The sequence below is a fragment of the Heterocephalus glaber genome, unplaced genomic scaffold (genome assembly GCF_053883595.1).
Source record: "Heterocephalus glaber isolate CG9 unplaced genomic scaffold, H.glaber_assembly_v1.0 deba00001803, whole genome shotgun sequence".
Classification (NCBI taxonomy): Eukaryota; Metazoa; Chordata; class Mammalia; order Rodentia; family Bathyergidae; genus Heterocephalus; species Heterocephalus glaber.
Genome location: NW_028258478.1, coordinates 415,035 through 429,135, shown reverse-complemented (window position 1 = coordinate 429,135; position 14,101 = coordinate 415,035). Strand labels below are relative to the sequence as shown.

Below are 14,101 nucleotides of genomic sequence, written 5' to 3'. Positions count from 1 at the left end.
TGTGGCCATCATTATGAAGAGGAAGAGATTCTGTTGAAGAGACACCCACCTGGTGCATGAGCCATTCCAGCAACCATCATGCACTGTCTTCATTCTGTGGAAAAACACAGACATGCCTTCATCCCCAGATTAGTACAGGATCAGGATCATTCCACTGGCCTGTGAGGGGGTCTTTCCATTTTACTTGTGCATAGGATGTTTTTGTATTTGGATGCCATAATCGATCAGCAGGTGTTAGTTTCTGTGCATCCAAGGTAAGACAATTTAAAATGAAAAAGGCATGATTTAGAAGATTCTGGGGAGACAAGGGGTATAATTCCCCCTGTTTTATTTTTTGAAGCTGATGTTTAAGAGTATTATGAGCTCATTCAACAAGCCCCTGTCCCTGGGGATTATAGGGTATACCAGTTTTATGTAAAACTTGTAGATGCATGCAGAATTGAGAAAATTGTTTACTGGTATATCCAGAGCCATTATCTGTTTTAATAATTTGAGGTAGACCGACTATGGAAAAACAACGTAAACAGTGGGAGATAACATGTTTTGTAGCTTCACCTTGAAGAACAGTAGCCATGATGAAGCCCGAAAAAGTATCAACACTGATGTGAACATATTTCTGTTTTCCAAACTCAGAAATATGAGTAACGTCCATCTGCCACAATTGATTGGGTTTAAGACCTCGGGGGTTAACTTCATAATGGGGGACGGTAGAAAGGAGTGGACAATGAGTACACTGTTTAACAATTTGTCTAGCAGCCTCACGTGTAAGGCCGAATTGATAGCATAGGCTACAACTATTTTGATGATGAATAGCATGGTGTTGTTGTGCCAATTGTAGTTGTGTAGGGGCGACAATTTTGGTGGGCTGATCCGCAAGGCAATTTCCGGCCGAGATGGCACCAGGGAGATTAGAATGAGCATGCACATGACCAATATAGCATGGCTCTGTGCGAGAACGTAAAAATTGTTGAATCTGTGCAAAAAGAGATTGGATAGGAGTGGCGGCAGAGGCAATAAAAGACACCATTTCCAATAAGGGAATGGACCTTGCAATATATTGGCTATCTGTATACAAATTAAAAGATTCATTATGAAAAAAATCAAAAACTATAACAATGGCTCAAAGTTCTATCACTTGTGCAGAAGAGGGAGCAAAGGAAAAAGTATGAATGTTGTCTCCCACAACATACATGGCACATCCGTTGGATGAGCCATCAGTGAAAATTGACTTGGCTTGAGGGATGGGAGATTGATGAATAACTTTTGGGAAAACAAACGAATGAATGTTAGTGAATTGAAGTAATTTATCTGGAGGGAGATGATTACTAATAGAACCTTTAAAGTGAGCAAAAGCGAGAGCCCAAGAATCAACATTATGAAAAAGCCAATTAATTTGTTGTTGTGTAAAAGGGACCCGTATTAAAGAAAGCTCAATGCCAAAATATTTACATGATTCTTGACGTATGAGTTGTACAAGCTGGGCTACTGATTTATAGTAAGGAAATAAAACTTTAGCAGGGGAAACAGACAAATGTAGCCAAAGTAATGGGCCATCCTGCCAAAGAACAGCAGTAGGCATATGTTGCGTGGCCAGAACATAAGCAGCCCAGGGGCGGCTATAATCAAAGTAGTGGATGCTCCGGTCTTGAATAGCTAACTCAACTTTATGAAGCACTTTTCTGGCTTATTTAGAAAGCTGTCGAGGCGAAGAGGGGTCAGGATCCCCTTTTAGAACATCAAAAAGGGGTTTTAAATCTCCCATGGACAATTTTAAATATAAGCGCAGCCAATTTATATCTCCTAACAATTTTTGATAATCATTTAAAGTGCGTAAGGCATCTTTTCTTAATTGAAACTTTTGAGGATGAATGACCTTAGGGTACAGAACGTGGCCAAGATAGGAGAAAGGAGGTCGCGTTTGAATTTTTTCAGGGGCCACAACTAATCCATTGTTTACTAATGCCTGGCGTAAATCAGCAAACAAGCTTAATAAAAGGGCTTCATTACTAGAGGCTAAAAGAATGTCATCCATGTAATGAACTAAATATAATGATGGGTAATCTGTCCTGACTACTTGGATCACTTGAGCTACAAACTTTTGACACAATGTGGGGCTATTAGCCATACCTTGTGGCAAAACCTTCCACTGAAAATGTTGTACGGGTCCTTTAAAATTAACAGAGGGTACACTAAAGGCAAAATGTCTACAATCTTGCGGGGCAAGAGGAATTGTATAGAAACTATCTTTGAAATCGACAATTATTTTGAAAGTTTGCTCTGGAATAGCGGATGGTACTGGAAGTCCAGGCTGTAGGGCCCCCATAATTTCCATGGTTTTATTAACTGCTCTTAAATCCTGTAAAAGTCACCACTTTGCTTATTTTTTCTTAATTACAAAGATAGGAGAATTCCATGGAGAATTAGAACATTCAGTATGCCCAGGGCAGAGCTGTTCCTGTACTAACTGTTCTGCAGTGAGAATTTTTTCTTGGGTTAAAGGCCATTGATCCACCCACACAGGGTCACTAGTTTTCCATGTGATGGGATCTGCGTGGGGCACAGGGAGGTCAATAGCCCCCATTAAAAATACCCTATTCCTGTTCTATCTAATTTTTGTTTAGTCTGCAAAGGGGAAGAGGGACCCTGATTACGCACTCCGAGTCCTTGATAAGGAAGTAGGCCTTGATCAAAATTGTTGTATGACTTGTGGGTTAGATGAATGTAAATAAACTCCCATATCTTTCATTACATCTCTTCCCCACAAATTAATAGGCAGTCCGGGGACAATGAATGGATGGAAATATCCCTGATGGCCCTCATGACCCTGCCACTGTAAAAAATCACTGCTCTGTTCAGTACTTTTACTTTGTCCAATCCCTTGTAAGTGTGTCATAGTAACCTGTTTGGGCCATTTTTTGGGCCATTGCTCAGCAGTTAATACTGAAACATCAGCACCAGTATCAAGGAGACCTGAAAAGAGTTTTCCATTGATTTTTTAATGAATCTCAGGTCGATGTGCTCCTATAGGCTGTACCCAATAGGCATCTGAAGAACTGAATCCTTTTTCACCTCTATAAACATTTTCAACTTTTCCTTCATTTTTTACTAAAGGTATCAAAAGTAGCTGAGCTATGCATTGTCTGGTGGGTATAGTAGATAAAGTTGTAGGGGAATGAACCATAATTTTAATTTCTCCCTCATAATCTTGATCTATGACTCCAGGGGTAACAAAAATTCCCTTAAGGGTCGTGCTACTTCAATGCAGGAGTAAACCTAGGGTGCTTTCAGGTAGGGGCCCATAGACTCCCGTGGGGAGGGCTTGGACCCCCATCTCAGGAGTTAGTACTGTGAAGGCAGAGGAACTGAGGTCCAGTCCTGCGCTGCCTGGGGTGGCTCTTAAGAGGTCTTGAATGGATTGTTTTGCTGAGGAATGAAGGGCTGGAGTGCCCCATAATATTGTTTTGGGGCCTGAGGCCAGCCCCTCCTGGAGTTTCCCTGCTCCAGTGCATTGCTTAAATAATCCCTTTTTGACGGGCATTCCTTTGCCCAATGATTCCCTCTTTTACATTTTGGGCATAAACCTGGCTCCCTTGGGGAGGACGAAACAGTTTTTATTGGGAACTTTTTCTCTGGACACTGTTTAATTCTATGTCCAACTCTTCCACACCCATAACAGCTTCCTGGGGGCTCAGCAACTCGCATCTGGGACCATCTACGTACTTGTTGAAAAAGAACCTCTTTTATAGTTTTTCCTTGTAAAGCTGCAGCCATGGCCAGCCCTTGAGTATAGGCAGGTCCAATGTCCGTGCATAACCTTATATAATCACCTAGGTCCCCTTTTTTTCTGAAAGGATGAATAGCAGCCTGGCGGGGGGAGTTAGCATTTTCATAGGCAAGCTGTTTGACCAGGAGCAGTCCGGCATCAGCGTCTCCTAACAGACGTGAAGCAGTCTGCAAAAGACGGGCAACAAATTCTTGAAAAGGCTCGTCAGGACCTTACATGATCTTAGAGAGGTCCTCAGAAGCTCGTCCTGCCATAGGCAGCTTTTGCCAAGCTCGTTTTACTGCTGTATTAATTTGGGCATATGCACCCCCAGGAAGCAACAATTGATTCGCTATATCAGCATATTGTCCTTCCCCCGCTAACATATGATAAGTAATGTTGTTTCCAGTGGCATGGTTGAGTTCAGCTGTTTTTTGGCACTGTTCCGTGAACTCTGTCTTCCACAATAAATAATCTCCACCTGAGAGGCAGGCTTTAGCTATTTGTTTCCAATTCCCAGGAGGAAGAGCATCCGAGCTTAAAGACTCAAGCATAGCTTGGGTAAAGGGGGCTGTAGGGCCGTACTGAATACAAGCAACCTTTAATTCCTTAAGTTGTTTAAAAGGAAGAGGTCTATGAACACGGGCCATTTGTCCTTGTTGATCTGGCTCCTCAAAAACAGGACAGACCATTTGAAAACCAACCAAATCTTCCCCTCTCTTGGTGGCTGCCGGTAAGTAGCCTGTAAAGCCAAGAGAGGGCGGGGCGCTGGGGATGAGAGTCGTGGGACGGGAGGGGAATCTAGCTGAGGATCGGGGTGGACAACCTCAGGGAAAGGGTCAAGCCCTGCCAGGATGCTGGGCTGAAGTGACTTGTTCAACAGCACTTGTTCCTTTTGTTTCCATTTCCAATTAAACCATAACATATCTAAGGGATTTGAGGGATGGGTATTTTCAGATTTATCTTTTTTATCTTTTATTTTCATTTTTTCAGTAAGAGCTATTAGAGAGAAGGGAGGCCATTCCTCATAGTTATATTTAGTTGTATCCTCCTCTAAATCTGCAGCACCAGAAGGGTCAAGGGGTTCATCTAAACTTTCCACAAGAGGGGGGCTGAAGAAGGGCATTCAATTTCTTTATCTATATTTGAAATGCCCTCTGGACTAGAGGCAACCGCATCTGTTCGTGAGTTACCCACTAAAGTTCCTTGACGAGGATCTAAGCTCTCCTTGATAAGACCCCAAAGGCTAAACACATCAACAGGGAATTTGGATGGCCCTTCCTGAACATAATAATCTTGTAATTGTTTTCCTACTTTTAGCCAAAGTTCCAAATTAATTGATCCCTCCTCAGGAAACCATGGGCAGACTCTCTCCACAAATTCTAAAAAATGACATAACTGCTGTTGCCCTACCTTAGCTCCATGGGACTGAAGCATCCTTTTTAATATCTGAGCAAACAGCATCTGACTACTAGTAGTCCCCATATCTTATAGCATCTGACTACTAGTAGTCCTTATATCTTATATCACTGCCCCCTACTTTCTTACCCAAGCTCACAATCTGGTGGCATCCTTCACCTTGTCCTCCATGCTCAGGTCCCTGTTCGGGAACCACTTGTGATGGTGCCAGCCATCACTAGTCGAACAGTACCTGAGAGGAGGGGAGAGGCTGAAAGAAAAACACAACCTCTGAGGAAAAGAAAAAGAAAAGAGGCAGAGGAGGGACTCCTCTTCCCACTTTATTGCCCTTTATATACCTTTTCCACAACCCTCAACCCCTCCTCTGTACATAATTCGGCAGCTAATTATTTTCCAGGGAAAAGGTCAAATGTATCTTTACAACTCCGAGAATAACATTCCCTTGCACTGCAGACATTCGAACTCTTTCTATTTAACCACTCTCGTTACAAGTAGCCATCCTTGTTTTTGTGCCAGCTGCATATCCAGGATTCATTATGTTCTCAAGAGACTCAGAGGTCTCTCAAGGTTATTTCAACCTTTTGCTCTCCACAGGCATGTGCAGACCTGCCTCTCTGCAGTGGGCTAATTTGGCATGTTCCACATGACTCAGAACCTTGGTAAGGCATGTGCAGACCTGCCTGTCTGCAGCGGGCTAATTTGTCATGTTCCCCTCAACTCGGGATCTCGGTAGGTTGTCCACAGACCTGCCTGTGTGCATCGGGCTGATGAAGAGTGTTCTGTGTGACTCGGGACTTCAGTAGGGTGTCCACAGACTTGCCTGTCTGCAGCAGGCTGATTCAGTATGTTCCACATTACTCACAACCATGGTAGGGCATGTGCAGTCCTGCCTGTCTTTGGAGGGCTAATTTGGGGTGTTCCACCTGACTGAGGACCTCGGTACAGTGTGTACAGACCAGCCTGTCTGCAGCAGGCTGACAGAATATTCCACACAACTCGGAGCCTAGGTAGGGTGTGTGCAGACCTGCCTGTCTGCAGCTGCATGATTTGGCATTTTTCCCCACGACTTGTTACCTAGGTGGGGTGTGCACACACCTGCCTGTCTGCAGCATGTTGATTAGGTGTATGCCATGCAACTTGGGATCATGGTAGGGCATGCATAGACCTGCCTGTCTGCAGCAGGCTGATTTGGCATGTTCTGTAAGACTCCATACCTCAGTAGGGTGTGTCCAGACCTTCCTGTCTACAGTGGACTGATTCAGCAAGTTCCCCTGGACTCGGGACCTCAGTTGGGTGTCCACAGACCTACCTGCCTACAGAAGGCTGATTTGGCATGTTCCATGTGACTTGCAACCATAGTAGTGTGTACACAGACCTGCCTGTCTGCAGCAGGCTAAGTCAGTGTGTTCTGCCTGACTCAGGTCCTTGCTAGGGGGTCCGATGACCTGCCTGACTGCAGTGGGCTGATTTGGTGTGTTCCATGTGACTCAAGGCTTTTGTAGCATGCTTGCAGTCCTGCCTGTCTGCAGTGGGCTGATTCAGCCTGTTCCACATGACTCAGGATCTCAGTAAGGTGAGTGCAGACCTGCCTGTCTGCAGGGGGCTGATTTGGTGTATTCCATGTGATTCAGGACCTCAGTAAGGCAGGCAAAGACCGGGCTGTCTGCAGCAGGCTAATTCAGCATGTTCAAATCAACTTGGGACCTTGGTAGGTTGTCTGCAGACCTGCCTATGTGCACCAAGCTGCTTTGCCTGTTCCACATGACTCACAACTTTGGTAGGGTGTGGAAAGACCTGCCTTTCTGCACCTGGCTGATTCAGCATGTTTTGCTCAACTCAGGAACTCGATGGGGTGTCCGCAGACCTGAATGTCTGCAACGGGCTGATTCAGCATGTTCCATACAACTCGAGACCTTGGTAGGGCATGTGCAGACCTGCTGGTCTTCAGCAGGGTGATTAGGCATGTTTTGTTCAACTCGGTACCTCAGTTATGTGTCTGCAGACCTGCCTGTGTGTAGTGGGCCAATTGAGCATGTTCCATTTGACTTGGGACCTCGGTAGGGTATGTGTAGAACTGCCTGTCCACAGAGGGCTGATTTGGCATGTTCAGCATGGCTTGGGACCTCAGTAGGGCATTGGGAGAGCAGCCTGTCCACAGTGGGCTGATTTGCTACGTTCCCCGTGACTTGTGACCTATGTAGGATGAGCACAGACCTGCCAGTCTGTAGTGGGCTGATTCAGCATATCCCATGCAACTCTTGACCTTGGTAGGAGATGAGTAGTCCTGTCTGTCTGCAGCAGGCAAATTCACTGTGTTCTGCATGACTCGGGACCTCGATAGTGTGTGTGCAGACCTGCCTGTGTGCAGCAGCTTGACTCAGCATGTTCCGCTTGACTCAGGACATTGGTAGGGTGTCCACAGACCTGCTTCTTTGTCATGGGCTGATTCAGCATGTTCTGTGTGACTCAAGACCTCGGTAGAGTATTTGCAGACCTGGCTGTCTGCAGCAGACTGATTCAGCATGTTCTGCTTGACTCCAGACCTTGGAAGTGTTTCCGCAGTGCTGCTGGGCTGCAGTGAGCTGATTCAGCATGTTTTTCTCAACTCAGGACTTCAGTATGGTATCCACAGACATGCCTATAGGCACCTGGCTGATTCAGCATATTGTGCTGGATTTGAGACCTCCGTAGTGTGTTTGCAGACCTGCCTGTCTGCAGCGGGATGACTCAGCATATTCCACATGACTGGGGACCACATTAGCATGTCCACAGACCTGCCCATCTGCAGCAGGCTGATTCAGCATGTTCCCCAATACTCAGGACCTCAGTAGGGCATGCGCACAACTTTTTGTCTGCAGCAGGTGGATCTGGGGTGTTCCACGTGACTCAGGACCTTGGTAATGTTTTCACAAATGTGCCTCTCTGAAGGGGAATGGTTCATTGTATTCTGTGTGATTCAGGACCCCAGTAAAACATGCAAATATGTACCTGTCTTCAGTGGGCTTATTCAGCATGTTCCCCTCAACTTGAGACCTTGATTGGTTTTCTGCAGACCTGCCTGTGTGCACCAGGCTGATTTGGCTTGTCCTGCATGACTCATGACATTGGTAGGGTGTGTGAAGACCTGTCTCTCTGCACCTGGCTGATTCAGCATGTTTCACTCAACTCAGGAGCTCAGTAGGATGTTGTAGGGAACAGGGGAAGGGGATGTTACCAGAACCTCTGCAGTAAGTCCTAGTCTCCTGTGAGCCACAGCAGCACATAGCAAATTACAGGAAAGGTAGACAAATGAGACTGAGAAGAAGCTGAGCTTTGGGTCTGATCAGTGCTGCTCTGGGTAGCAAAGAAAAATGCCCCCTAGCTTGCAGCACCTTTTATTCAATACATGGAGAAACAGATGTAACAAGTGAAATATAGAGTTCAGTACTTCACATTGGGATAAACAAGGTGTAACAAAAACCTGGGGGGGCAGTGGAAATCTAAGAACAATGAGGAATTATGCAGATGAAGATTTGGTTCCTCCCTGGCATCTCCCACAGGTGTGGTCTTGTCCTGGAGATTGCAGCATGGGGGGCAGAGGGGATCACTCAGGTCTCAGTTGTGACCAGAGGCCAAAATGCAGTTATGCCTGGAATGTCCTAGCTGGGCTGTAGGCAAGAGAACTAGGCCTACTCAAATGATTTTTCCCTAGAATTATGTAGCATTGCTCCCAACAGGGTGTGTGCAGTCCTGCCTGTCTGCAGTGGGCTGATTTGGCATGTTCTACTGAACTTAGGACCATAGTAGGTTGTCCACAGATTTGTCTGTCTCCAGTGGGCTGATTTGGTGTGTTCTGCATGACTCAGATATTTGGTAGCATGTCTGTAGACTTGCCTGTGTTTGCTGGGCAGATTCATTGTGTTCCCCATGACTCGGGACATTGCTAGGTCATCCACTGACCTTCCTGACTCCATTGGGGTGATTCGGCATGTTCTGAGTGACTTGGGACCTCAGTAGGGCATGTGCACACCTGCCTATCTCTAGTGGGCTGATTCATCATGTTCCATAATACTTAGAACTTCAGTAGGGTGTGCACAGACCTGGCTATCTGCAGTGGGGTGATGCAGGCTGTTCCACATGACTTAGGACTGGGGTAAGGCATGCATAGACCTTTCTGTATGCAGGGGGCTGATTTGGTGTATTCTGTGCAACTCAGGACAATGGAAAGACATGCAAAATACTGCCTTTCTGGAGCGGGCTCATACAGCATGTTCTGCTCAACTCAGGACCTCAATCGATTGTCCTCAGACCTGCCTGTGTGCACCAGGCTGATTTGGCTTGTCCCACATGATTCATGACCTCAGTAGGGTATGCAGTCCTGTCTGTCTGCACCTGGCTGATTCAGCATGTTTCACTTGACTCAGGGGCTCAGTAGTATGTAGGCAGACCTGCCTGTCTGAAGTGGGCTGATTAGGCTTGTTCTGCATGACTCAAGACATTGGTAGGGTGTGTGCAGACCTGCCTGTCTGCAAGGGGCTGATTCAGCATGTTCCACATGACTTGAGACCTTGGTAGGTTGGGCAAAGACCTGCCTATGTGCAGCTGGGTGATTAGGCATGTTTTGCTCAACTCAGAACTTCAGTTGTGTGTCTGCAGACCTGCCTGTGTGTAGTGGGCTGACTCAGCATGTTCCATTTGACTTGGGACCTCGGTAGGGCATGTGCAGATGTGTCTGTCCTCAGAGAGCTGATTCAGTGAGATCTGCATGGCTCAGGACCATGGCAGGTCATGTGTAGTCATGCCTGTACACAGTGGGCTGATGTTCTGCTTGACTCAGGCCCAAGGTAGGACATGTCCAGTCCTGGCTGTCTTCAGTGGGCTGATTCTGGGTGTTCTGCATGACTCAATAGGGCATGTCCAGACCTTGCCATCTGCAGCAGGCTGATTCAGTGTGTTCTGGATGAGTAGGGATCTTGTTAGGGCATGCGAAGATCTGCCTGTGTGCAGTGGGCTGATTAGGCATGTTCTGCATGATTTGGGACCTCAGTAGGGTGTTTGCAGACCTGCCTGTCTACAGTGGGCGGATTCAGCAGGTTTTTCTTGACTCAGGACTTCAGTATGGTATACGCAGATGTGCCTGTATGCACCTGGCTGATTCAGCATGTTGTGGTGGATTTGGGACCTCCATAGTGTGTCTGCAGACCTGCCTCTCTGCAGGGGGATGATTCAGCATATACCACCTGACTAGGGACCTCATTAGCATGTGCACAGACATGCCTGTCTGCATCAGGCTGATTCGTCATATTCAGGCCAATTTGGGACATCAGTAGTGTGTCCACAGTCCTGCCCATCTGCAGCAGGCTGATTTGGCATGTTCCCCAATACTCAGGACCTCAGTAGGGCATGTGCACAACTTTCTATCTGCAGCAGACAGATGCAGGCTGTTCCACATGACTCGGGACTTTGGTCATGTTTTCACAAACCTGCCTCTCTGCAGGGGGATGGTTCATTGTATTCTGTGTGATTCGGGACCCTGGTAAAAGATGTGAATATAAGCCTGTCTTCAGTGGGCTTATTTGGTATGTTCACCTCAACTCGGGACTTTGATTGGTTGTCTGCAGACCTGCCTGTGTTCACCAAGTTGATTTGGCTTGTCCTGCCTGACACAACATTGGTAGGGTGTGCAAAGGCCTGTCTGTCTGCACCTGGCTAATTCAGCATGGTTCGCTCGACTCAGGAGTTCAGTAGGTTGTCTGCAGTCCTGCCTGTCTGAAATGGGATGATTCAGCATGTTCCACAAAACTGGAGACCTTGGTAGGGCATGTGCAGACCTACCTGCCTGCCTGCAGAGGGCTGATTCAGTATGTTCTGCTTAACTCATTACCATGGTAGGGCATGTTCAGAGCACCCTGTCCATAGTGGGCTGATTCAGCTTGTTTCATGAGACTCGGGACTTCTGTTGGATGTGCACAGATCTGCGTTTCTGCAGCAGGCTGATACAGCATGTTCCCATGACCAGTGACCTCGGTAGGTTGATCACAGACCTGCCAGTCTGCAGTGGGCTGATTCACCATATTCCATGAAATTCATGACCTTGGTAGGAGATGTGTAGTCCTGTTTGTCTGCAGCAGGCAGATTTACTGTGTTCTGCATGACTTGGGACCTTGGCAGTGTGTGTGGAGTCCTGCCTGTGTGCAGCAGCTTTCCTCAGCATTTTCAGCTTGGCTTGGTAGGATATGTGCAGACCTGCCTGTGTTCAGTGGCCAATTTTGGCCTGTTCTGCCTGACTTGGAATGTCACTGGGGTGTCCACAGACCTGCCACTTTGGCATGGGCTGATTCAGCATGTTCTGTGTGACTCAAGACCTCAGTAGAGTGTTGGCAGGCCTGGCTGTCTGCAGCAGATTGATTCAGCATGTTCTGCTTGACTCAGGACCTTGGAAGGGTTGCCGCAGCTCTGCCAGTCTGCAGTGAGCTGATTTAGCATGTTTTTCTTGACTCAGGACCTCACTATGGTATCTGCAGATGTGCCTGTATGCACCTGGGTGATTCAGCATGTTGTGCTGGACTTGGGACCATGATAGTGTGTCTGCAGACCTACCTGTCTGCAGCAGGATGATTCAGCCTATTCTGCATGACCAGGGACATCATTAGCATGTGCACAGACATGCCTGTCTGCATCATGCTGATTTGGCATACTCAGGCCAGTTTGGGACATCAGTAGTGTTTCCACAGACCTGCCTGTCTGCATTAGGCTGATTTGGCATGTTCTCCTATACTCAGGACCTCAGTAGGGAATGAGCACAACTTTCTTTCTGCAGCATGCAGATGCAGTGTGTTCCACATGACTCACGACAATGGTAATGTTTTCTCAAACCTGTCTCTCTGCAGGGGGATGGTTCATTGTATTCGGTGTGATTTGGGACCCCAGAAAAGCATGCAAATATGAGCCTGCCTGGAGCAGGCTTCTTCAGCATGTTCCCCACAACTCAGGACCTTGATTGGTTGTCTGCAGACCTACCTGTGTGCACCAGGCTGATTTGGCTTCTCCTGCCTGACTCACAACATTGGTAGCATGTGCAAGGGCCTGTCTGTCTGCACCTGGGTAATTTGGCATGTTTTGCTCGACTCAGGAGCTCAGTAGGTTGTCTGAAGTCCTGCCTGTCTGCTGTGAATGGATTCAGCATGTTCCACACAACTCAAGACCTTGGTAGGGCATGTGCCCACCTGCCTGTCTACAGCAGGGTGATTAGGCATGTACTGTTCAACTCAGAACCTCAGTTGTATGTCTTCAGACTTGCTTGTGTGTAGTGGGCCAATTCAGCATGTTCCATGTGACTTGGGACCTTGCTAGGGCATGTGCAGACATGTCTGCCTGCAGAGGGCTGATTCAGTATGTTCTGCATGACTTGGGACCATGGTAGGGCCTGTGCAGAGCAGCCTGTCCAGAGCAGGCTGATTCAGCATGTCCCATGAGACTCGGGACTTCTGTTGGATGTGTACAGATCTGCATCTCTAAAGCGGGCTGATACAGCATGTTCCCCCTGACTTGTGACCTTGGTAGGTTGATCGCAGACCTGCCAGTCTGCAGCAGGCTGATTCAGCATATTCGAGGTAACTCATGACCTTGGCAGGGGATGCATAGTACTGCCTGTATGCAGCAGGCCAATTCACAGTGTTCTGCAAGACTCGGGACATTGGTACTGTGTGAGCAGTAATGTCTGTGTGGAATAGCTTTACTTGGCATTTTCTGCTTGACTCAGGACATCGGTAAGGTGTCCGCACACTTACCTCTTTGGAGTGGGCTTATTCGGCATGCTCCCCATGACTTGTGGCTAAGGTAGGGCATGCACAGACCTGCCTGTCTGCAGTGGGCTGATTCAGCATGTTCCATGAAACACAGGACCTCAGGAGAGTGTGTGCAGACTTGCCTGTGTGCAGCAGCCTGTTTTGGCTTGTTCCACTTCATTTGGCACATCAGTAGGATATCTGCAGACCTGCTTCTTTGCCATAGGCTGATTCAGCATGTTCTGTGTGACTCAAGACCTCAGTAGAGTGTTTGCAGACCTGGCTGACTGAAGCATACTGATTCAGCATATTCTGCTTGATTCCAGACCTTTGAAGGGTTGCCGCAGCTCTGCTGGTCTGTAGTGAGTTGATTTGGCATGTTTTTCTTGACTCAGAAACTCACTATGATATCTGCAGACATGCCTGTATGCACCTGGGTGATTCAGCATGTTGTGCTGGACTTGGGACCATGGTAGTGTGTCTGCAGACCTGCCTATCTGCAGCAGGATGATTCAGCCTATTCTGCATGACTAGCAACCTCACTAGCATGTGCACAGACATGCCTGTCTGCATCAGGCTGATTCGGCATATTTAGGCCAATTTGGGACATCAGTAGTGTGTCCACAGACCTGCCTGTCTGCAGCAGGCAGATTTGGCATGTTCCCCAATACTCGGGACCTCAGTAGGGCATGCACACAAATTTCTATCTGCAGCAGGTGGTTGCAGGGTGTTCCACATGACTCGGACCTTGGTAATGTTTTCACAAACCTGCCTCTCTGCAGGGGGATGGTTTATTGTATTCTGTATATTTTGGGACCCCGGAAAAGCATGCAAATATGTGCCTGTTTGCAGCGGACTTATTCAGCATGTTTCCCACAACTCGGGACCTTGATTGGTTGTCTGCAGACCTGCCTGTGTGCACCAGGCTGATTTGGCTTGTCCTGTCTGACTCACAACACTTGTAGTAGTGTGCGAAGGTCTGTCTTTCTGTACCAGGCTGATTCTGTATATTTCACTTGACTCAGGAGCTCAGTAGTTTGTCCACAGTCCTGCCTGTTTGCAGTGGGCTGATTCAGCATGTTCCACACAGCTGGAGACCTTGGTAGGGCATGTGCAGACCTGCCTGTCTACAGCAGGGTGATTAGGCATGTTT

At 47.4% G+C, this 14,101-nt stretch overlaps 1 pseudogene; it reads right to left on the bottom strand.

Moving 5' to 3' along the window:
• Positions 1 to 3,396: 3,396 nt before the first annotated feature.
• On the bottom strand, positions 3,397 to 4,413 carry LOC147820789 (endogenous retrovirus group K member 10 Gag polyprotein-like; annotated as a pseudogene).
• Between the last annotated feature and the right edge of the window lie 9,688 nt (positions 4,414 to 14,101).